This window comes from Panthera tigris, chromosome A1 (assembly GCF_018350195.1).
Source record: "Panthera tigris isolate Pti1 chromosome A1, P.tigris_Pti1_mat1.1, whole genome shotgun sequence".
Lineage (NCBI taxonomy): Eukaryota > Metazoa > Chordata > Mammalia > Carnivora > Felidae > Panthera > Panthera tigris.
Genome location: NC_056660.1, coordinates 96,523,817 through 96,532,601, shown reverse-complemented (window position 1 = coordinate 96,532,601; position 8,785 = coordinate 96,523,817). Strand labels below are relative to the sequence as shown.

At 40.2% G+C, this 8,785-nt stretch overlaps 1 long non-coding RNA gene across 1 annotated transcript; it reads left to right on the top strand.

The window, feature by feature from the left end:
* Positions 1-1,376: 1,376 nt before the first annotated feature.
* LOC122231249 lies at positions 1,377-5,251 on the top strand. The gene is made up of 3 exons (XR_006208440.1): positions 1,377-1,428; positions 4,934-5,018; positions 5,156-5,251. It is a non-coding gene; the product is annotated as an uncharacterized LOC122231249 (long non-coding RNA).
* The last annotated feature ends 3,534 nt before the right edge of the window (positions 5,252-8,785 follow it).

The following is an 8,785-nucleotide window of genomic DNA, read 5'->3' as shown; positions in this document are numbered from 1 at the left end:
CTATCTGTATTCTCAGAAATGCCCTAATTCTTCGACTTGTCTGAGGGAAAATAATTTCTTTGAATCACTGAGATACCAAGTACAGATGGAGCTAGAGCCTCAAGGTTGCAGAATGTTAATCTCTTACTGCTAGGACGATCCACCTAATGAATGAAGTGAGGCCTGGCTTGGGAAATGGTCGTGGGCTGATAGAAATGTGTTCATGCAGATTTATTATCATGGCCTTGTAATGTCCCTTATGGCAATAGTGCTTTTACTCTAATTAATACATGATCTATCACTGAAGCAAATGCTTCCCAGTATAATTTTCACTAAAAAATGGAATCTGGTTGCTCTTCTTCCACAGCAGAGTGAATTCAGTGAAATGAACTTCTGGGTTTTGGCTACTAAACCATGCTTTCCTTCCATTCATTCATTGTCATTCAATAAGCATTTTCAGATACTATAAACATTTCTATACTACATCGAGTACACTGAGCTGTGGGCTAATAGGGTTTCTTTCCAGAACATTTTTATGTGACCAAGGTGATCAGTTTTGCTAGAGAAAAATTTAAGAGACTTCAGGAACAAAGTGTCATTTCAGACAGACAGAGATCCATGAAGTTTGTAAAAACTTTGAAGAGATTGTGGGTCTATAAAACAACTATCCTTGTCAATGGCTGCAGGATATAGTCTAGTATTTAACCTCAGAAGATTTCAAAAAATTCTCTTATGAACTAACTAGAATTCTTCTCCTAAGATCCATTTATGCCTTCCACCCCATCTTTGCATCTATGGAATAGCCCATTCCTTATGATAACCCTTCACTTCATTAATAGAGTTCATGAAATCCTTTCTGTAGTTAAGATAGTTACTAAGTCACTTTTTAGCCTTTTTTCTTCTTCGGGCTGTCATCTAATTATGTCAACCTTTATACCATAATTAAACTAAAGAGTGCTGCAGAAGAATTGAATTTAATACTTCCTAATCAAACCAGGGGCCTGGAGAAGAGAACTGTGGTTAGTGGCCTAGTAAAGCTAAAGATGTTTCATGGTCTGTGCTGTTCTGTGCTTTAAGCCTCCATCTGGCAGAGGCTTGGAGGAAGCAAACAAAAAAGTCATTACAACCATTGTCTTTCAGTGGGCCTTGACCCATGGGTGAACTTGAAGTACCTGAAACAGGTATGAATCATGCCACCTTGATTAAAAAAAAAAGAAATCCCAAATACAGGAATACTCAGTGTGTTTACAGTAACATCCTAGAAGATCAGCTTCCGGATCTAGCAAGTTTGAATCTTAGATCTCCCAGTGGAAAGTACAGAACAACCTTAGAATTACCAGCTGTAAGTGATCTCATATGTACCTCACTATCACGTGTCTTCTGTCCTCTCCTGCGTTTAGGGGAGAGTGACGGCCCAGTGGTTCTATTGAGTCCACATATGTGCTTGCCGTGAGTATCTCTTTAGCCATAAATGTTCCTTTATTACCTTTAAAATGGCTGATAGATTTTAATATATTCTCTACATATTTTAGATAAAATATATGTTCCAAATAACTTCATGTCCATATGCCCTCTTTGACGTTTTTTTTTTTTTTTCTTTCTCTTCTGACTGCTATCTATACCTTAACATGAGGAGCAAGGAAGTTGGGAAATTACTCTGGTGGTCCCCCACTTTCCTTCCTCCTAACCTGAACATAAAGCTGACCTGCAATTTGAATCAGAAGCTATGTGATTTCTCAGTCTTAGCTCCTTCCAGGGCTGCTGTCTCTAACTGGATGTCCTCGGGCCAAAACTAGAGTGCACCAAGGGAGATGCCCAGGGTGCAACATTCAGAGAAGCACTTACTCTGAGTTCTCCAAGTGCTGGCTCTGAGTGCCTCCTGGCCTGGCCCTCCTAAGTCATTCCCAGTGAGATATGCAGTAGGCGTATAGACATGCTAGGATGTGGTTGGAGGACAGTTGCACTCTTTAGGTGCAATCCTAGAATAGTTTGACCCACATAGACATGGAATAAGAATTCTGTGGACCTGGGGTGGGGTGGGGGGATGGATCTTGAGTATTAACTTTCTGTGGCTAAATCAAGATCTCTATTCTGGTCCCTCTGAAACTTTTTTTCACCTCTCTTGACTTTGTGCTGATGTTATAGGCTGAATTGCATTCCCCCAAAATTGATAAGTTGAAGTACTAATCCAAGTACATCAGAATGTAACTGTATTTGGATGTAGGGACTTTAAAGTGTTAATTAAGAGTAAATGAGGTCATCTGGTGGGCCCTAATGCAATAAGTTGGGTGTGCTTATCAGAAGGGGTAGAGGGGCACCTGGGTGGCTCAGTCAGTTAAGTGTCTGACTTCAGCTCAGGTCATGATCCCGTGGTTTGTGGTTTCAAGCCCTGCGTCTGGCTCTGTGCTGACAGAGCCTGGAGCCTGCTTCAGATTCTGTGTCCCCCCTCTCTGTCTGCCCCTCCCCCTTTATGTTCTGTCTCTCTCTCAAAAATAAATAAATATTAAAAATTAAAAAAAAAGAAGAAGAGGTAGAGACCCAGGGAGGTATGTGGGGTAACAAGAAGCTGGCCATCTTGCAAGCCAAGGAGAATGGCCTCAGGAGACACCAAACCTTTCAATACCTGAATCTCAGACTTCCAGCTTCCAGCAGTATAAGAAAATAAATTTCTGTTGTTTAAGCTACCCAGTCTGTGGTATTTTGCTATGGTAGCCCAAGTAAGCAAATACAGCTGATCATATGGCCAGTGCAATGCCAGGAAAGTCCTAGTGTAGGAAAACTTTCCCTTTTTAGCTCTGAATATGACGTTCTGTGGCCCTCATATGGACGATTAGTTTTTACCATTTTATTCTTTACTCTAATGTTAAAGAAGCTATTCTTGGATTAAGAAATCCCTTTGTGAGTTATAATTAGGATTGGAGGCCAAGCCAAGAAAGACCTCTAGCGGCTTCTCTTTGCTCTAGGAATAGGATTGTAAATTTTAATGGATCGTCTCAATGTTCTCTGAGTTCGAGGCCGTGCCCAGTCCCTGCTGTTATTACCTTCAGTGGAAAAAAAATCGACTAGATGTCATTCTTGAATGATGGACTCTGCCTTCCTTCCAAACAAAACCTGGCTAATTTCCATAATGTACATTTAATGATCAGGACCATTTATTTGTCTCCCTAGTTCTTTTTCATTTAATTTAAGGTTAAGTCACATCTATTCTCTTCACTCTTAAACACACATGAGTGTGTACACACCCACAATATGTAGAAACTCCAATAAAAATAAATTAAAATACATAAGAAAAGAGGTGCCTGGGTGGCTCAGTTGGTTAAGCATCCAACTTTAGCTCAGGTCATGATCTCACAGTTCATGAGTTTGAGCCCTCTGTCGCGCTCCGTGCCGACAGCTCGGAGCCTGAAGCCAGCTTCGGATTCTGTGTCTTCCTCTCTCTCTGCCCTTCCCCTGCTCATGCTTTGACTCTCTCTCACATGCACACAAATAAACATTAATAAAATAAAATAAAATAAAATAAAATAAAATAAAATAAAATAAAATAAAATAAAATACTTAAGAATGGACCAAAAGAACACTCCCCCAGGGGACAAATATCTGTCATGAATTTGGTGGTGTCAACAGCCAGTCCTAGGATTAATTCCACCGCCAGTGGGCTCGAGTATTCGTGTCTACAAAGGGAAGATATAGTACCAGACCACCTCTAATTCTGTTATGTAAAGATTCTATAACAAGAAATAAAAGAAAAATAATTGGAAAACGAAGGTGATATGTTCAAATCTTAACAGGCTGGACACATTATCTGAACCTCCACTCTTTCCTAGCCAAGTCAAAACATTCAAAGTATACCTCCCTTGGATCTAGTAACCATATCCCAGCCATACATTTAGGCAAGTTATATTCATTCAGCATTTGAAATTTATTCCCGAGGCCAACATTTTCAAACCTGATGCCTATAGGCCACGATGGGGGCAGGGCAGAGGCAGTGGTGAGCTAAAGAGCAGAGCACGTAGACTGTCTAAAGGGTTCACCCAGGATTCTGCCCTGTATATTACCGACATGTAAGGTGAGGGGATCCACAGTTGGTAGATCTTCAGATTTTCTATCAGAAGCCAGACATACAAATTTTAATATCACATTTCATAACCTTAAAGATTTTTAAGTTTATGTGTTTATTTTGAGAAAGGGAGCAAGCGTGGTAGGAGCAGAGAAAATCCTAAGCAGGCTCTGCACTGTCAGCATAGAGCCAGACACAGGGCTCGAACCCACGACCACGAGATCATGACCTGAGCTGAAACCAAGAGTCAGACATCCAGCCGACCAAGCCACCCAGGCACCCGTTTCATAACCTTAGAATGTTGGCAACCATAATTTTTTCTGGAAACTTTGTAAGGTAAATAAACATGTCTGCCATAATTTTTTAATATCCCTATAGTTCTCAATGTAGGAGCTATGCAAACATTTCCTGACATGGGATTCACATTGTCTACTTCTGTGGGAAATCTGTTCCCCCAGGGTGCAGCAGATTCTCATGGCTAATTACGTGTTTTGTCTTACTGCTTTCGACTAGGCCTACAATTTCATTTGAGCAGAGGGTTGTTTCCATAAATATATGTGAAGTGTTTAAAACAGTACTGGGCACATAACAAGCACTATTTAAGTGTTAGCTACTGTTACTAGTGAAGAGTTGGTCAGATGTATTCTGTAGGAATCATGAGTTACTGCCCTAATTATTCTACCATGTTGTTCTGGAGAAAGACCATACTTCAATTTCATGAAATTCAAAAGCATTTTAAAACATCTTTAAAATTTTTGTGATATTCAGAAATAGCTACACTTCATGCAAGGCTTTAATGTGCAAAAAACCGAAGAGAGTCTTAGCTAGTTTGCAACTTCTATTTTGCTATTTTTGCTTTTAGATTACAAAAAATTTGCAATTTCATTTTTTATCTAGGTTACTCACAGCTGGGCTGACTTGGGGGATTTTACCTTTGGATCGGAGCATACAAATACTTCCATCAATATTCTATTTCCCAAAGGTATGCTAATTCTCATGAATAATCACAATAATCATGGCAAGTTTTTAGAGATTATAACTGAATCATTCCTCTGCAATTGCTGTAAAGAAAGCCTTGTAGTAGAAGCTACTTAACTTGAAGATTCTCTCACATTCTAGCCCCTGACCTACATTTCTAGGAGTGAGGAGTCTTTTGCTTTGTTCCTTTGCTTACATCACAACCTGTGCCCAGGACGCCTCTCATCTCCCTTTGATTGTCAAAATCATTTCCATCTTTAAATCATGGTTTGCAATTCTGCCTCCTCCAGGTAATATTTCTTGCTCTTTCCATATTGTAATCCTATGCCAGCCCTGACATTTTCTTCCTTTGAGACCTCTAAGCTGTTTTTTCTTGTGTCATTGAAGGTACTCACCCAGTTTTTATTATGCATGTCTATGTGCCTTGTATAGCTCCCTATACTAGATTTTCTGCTTTGTGGGAGTAAGATTATTGACATTTGGTCATGCAATAGTACACATCTAATTAAATCAGGAATGTCCCTCTACTTTGGCTTAGAGGTATTGATACTTGGTTCTTTTCCTCATCTCAGATGTTAAGTCCTTCTATGGCCAGTGGTTTTAATAGCAACTCCTAAATTTTCCTTAAATCAGTTGAGCTGAACACCCAAGTGGTATTGGGGTGGGCCCAATTTGTTCTTATAGATAGTACCATTTGTTGGCTCTATAACATTGTATAATCTCAGTGATATATTGAGTTATTGGTTATCTTAGCATGGTTCATTGATTCCTTTGGGGATTGGTGTAAATTTAGAATATGAAGCCTTTCATTGTTTAACAGTGTCATAATTTCCCACAGAAAGCTGTGTAAACCTTGATATTCACTTTGCTTATACATTTGGGAGAAACTTTATAGAGAGATGTGATCACAAAGTGGCTTTCAAAGGCTGACTCTCCTGGTGTCCGCTGAGGGCTCACAGATGACATGTGAGGACAAACATCTCCAAAGCCAGCATGAATGTCAAGGTAGCTGGGTCTTGTCTTTCCCACAGCTAAGGTGCTCAGACATTTTGTTTGTCTGGAATAGAACCCAATATTGCCTCTTGTCCTTATGTGACTATTAATAGTGACCCCTTGTACCCCCCCCCCCAAAGTGTGTCAGCTGATATAATACATTATATGGTCCACCTATTCATAATAGCCCTCTTATTGTCTTTGAAATGCCAGTTAGTACAGTATTGAATACCTGTGAGTTGAGAGACAGTCAAAAACTAAACTGGAAAAAAGAGAAGATTTCCTCCTTAGAGCTGGGACCTCTTTCTTCCTGAGTTCAGTACATTCAATAAGATCCTGCAAGCAGAGTAAGTTCTTATCTCCAGAAGGTGTCCCTGATGTGTCTCCATGGCATTATGGCAGTGTGTGTATGTGTATGTGTGTGTGTGTGTGTGTGTGTGTGTGTGTGTGTGTGATGGGTGGGTGATGGATGCAGAGGTGGATGCTATTACTGGTAATATTAATGCTCTTTCATAATGGCGTTGGCACAGTTAATGAGCATGGGAGCCAAGGAATCCAAATCTTTGGTAGCTAGCATTGGTGACAGACATCTTCAGAAATTTTTGCCTCCTGGCAGATCCCTGAACTCAGCTAGGGGGACTTCTAGGTAAATCTTCTAGTTGGCTTTGTTCAGATTACTTTATAAACCTCAGGATTCACATACCCACTTTTTTCTCCCCTGGACTCTGTATCATAATATTTTAAGCTCACTTGTTTTTCCAATGCCCTTGTGAGCTAGAACCTCATCTCCGAAATTCAGAGGTTATGTTCTTTCTCTTGGCCGTGCAATGACAGTACTTTTTCAGTTAGATTTGGAGAAAAAATTCAAGATACATCTGAAAAGAGACAGAGAAGTTGTGATAAAAGAAAAACTATATGTCAGAAGACTTACTTTGGAGTTTGACTGTAAAAGTTCCTAAGTCAAGATCCTTGTCTCACATTTCTTAGTCTTTTATTCCTTACTTCCATCTCTGCATCCGTTCACCCAGCAGATTCTAAACCATGTTACCTGAACACAAATTGAACTAATTCATCAGCTTAGGAACACCATAACCTGGATATGATTGGGGGCTAATGGAAACATTATGGAAAAGTTAAAGTCATCAATGACATTTCTTGAATTCTCTAAAGACACTCTGCAGTGCAGTGACTAAAACATGAGCCCCGGGGGTGCCTGGGTGGCTCCGTTGGATAAGCATCTGACTCTAGGTTTTGGCTCAGGTCATGATCTCACAATTTGTGAGATTGAGCCGACATCAGGCTTTGCGCTGACAATGAGGAGCCTACTTGAGATTCTCTCTCTCTCTCTCTCTCTCTCTCTCTCTGTTCTCCCATCTCCCACTCACGCATGTGCTCTCTCTCCCTCAAAATAAATAAATAAAATTAAAAAAAACACATGAACCCTGTAGCTGGGCTGCAGGGGGTGAAGTTCCTATCCCCACACTTATTAGCTGTGTGTTCCATACCTATGGTCTCTAAATCTCAGGTCCCCATCTATAAAACAGAGATGGTGATGTCAGTATTTAGTTTACAGGGTTGTTAGGGATTGCATGTAAAAGTGCATGCTGAGATCTTAGTATTGTGTGTGGCACCTATGAATAACCAGGTATTTGTATGAATCCTGCGTTTCTGGTGCTTTGACATCTGGAGCCTTATGGATCCTGGAGAGATTACTCCTCCCAGGACTAGCCAATTCCTAAAGATAATACATGACTCACCTGAGAGGGTGCCTTTTCTACATGGCAACTAACTAATTCAGAACCCAAGCCCTCACCTCTCCTCTGTTGGGTTCTTACACTCAGGACTACTATTCCTCTACCTTAATTATCCCAGGGATGGGGATCAGACAATTGAGGACAACTTTTAAGCCCCAGAGCTCACTGAAATTATTCAAACCGGTCAGCCCTAACCCTGATTTCCCTGGCTCACCCATTCCTTCCTATGAAAACCGCAAGAAAGGCTCTTGCCCATTATTCCCTCTGCTTCCCAGCTGACCCTGGTGCTTCCCCTTGTGACATCTATCAGAGTGGTGTGGCTGCTCCTCTTGGGAACTGTGAGCAACAAACCATCTTTTCTTTTCTTTCTTTTTTTTTTAAATATGAAATATATTGTCAAATTGGTTTCCATACAACACCCAGTGCTCATCCCAACAGGTGCCCCCCTCAGTGCCCATCTTTTCAATAGAAATCATCTCCTTGCCTGTTGGCTGTCCTATACCTGAATAATAATAAAATTGACATTTTAGGACCATACTTAAACATTATTGTTGTTGTTGTTATTATTATTATTATATGCTAATAGGGAGGACTTAACACCAATTTGTTACCCTATAGATAAATGTCTTCATATAGGTAATTTGTCAAGGGAGGAAAAAAAAACAAATGTTGGATTTTTGCTTAGAAAATCAGAGGACTTTGAAACAAGGAGATTTTAATTCTAGATTTAAGTCTGTTACCCAATTTTACTTGAGAAAGTATCACAGATTTTGTGTCACAGATTGTTTGCTTTTAAAATAAAAGACAATAGGTATGCCTGGGTGGCTCAGTTGGTTGTCTGACTCTTGTTGATTTTGGCTCAGGTCATGATCTTACAGTTGTGGGTTTGAGCCCTGTGTTGGGCTCCATGCTGAGTATTGAGCCTGCTTGTGATTCTCTCTCTCTCTGCCCCTCCTCTTCTCACATGTGCTCACACATGCACTCACTGTCTCAAAATAAACATTTAATAAAATAAAGTAGACAA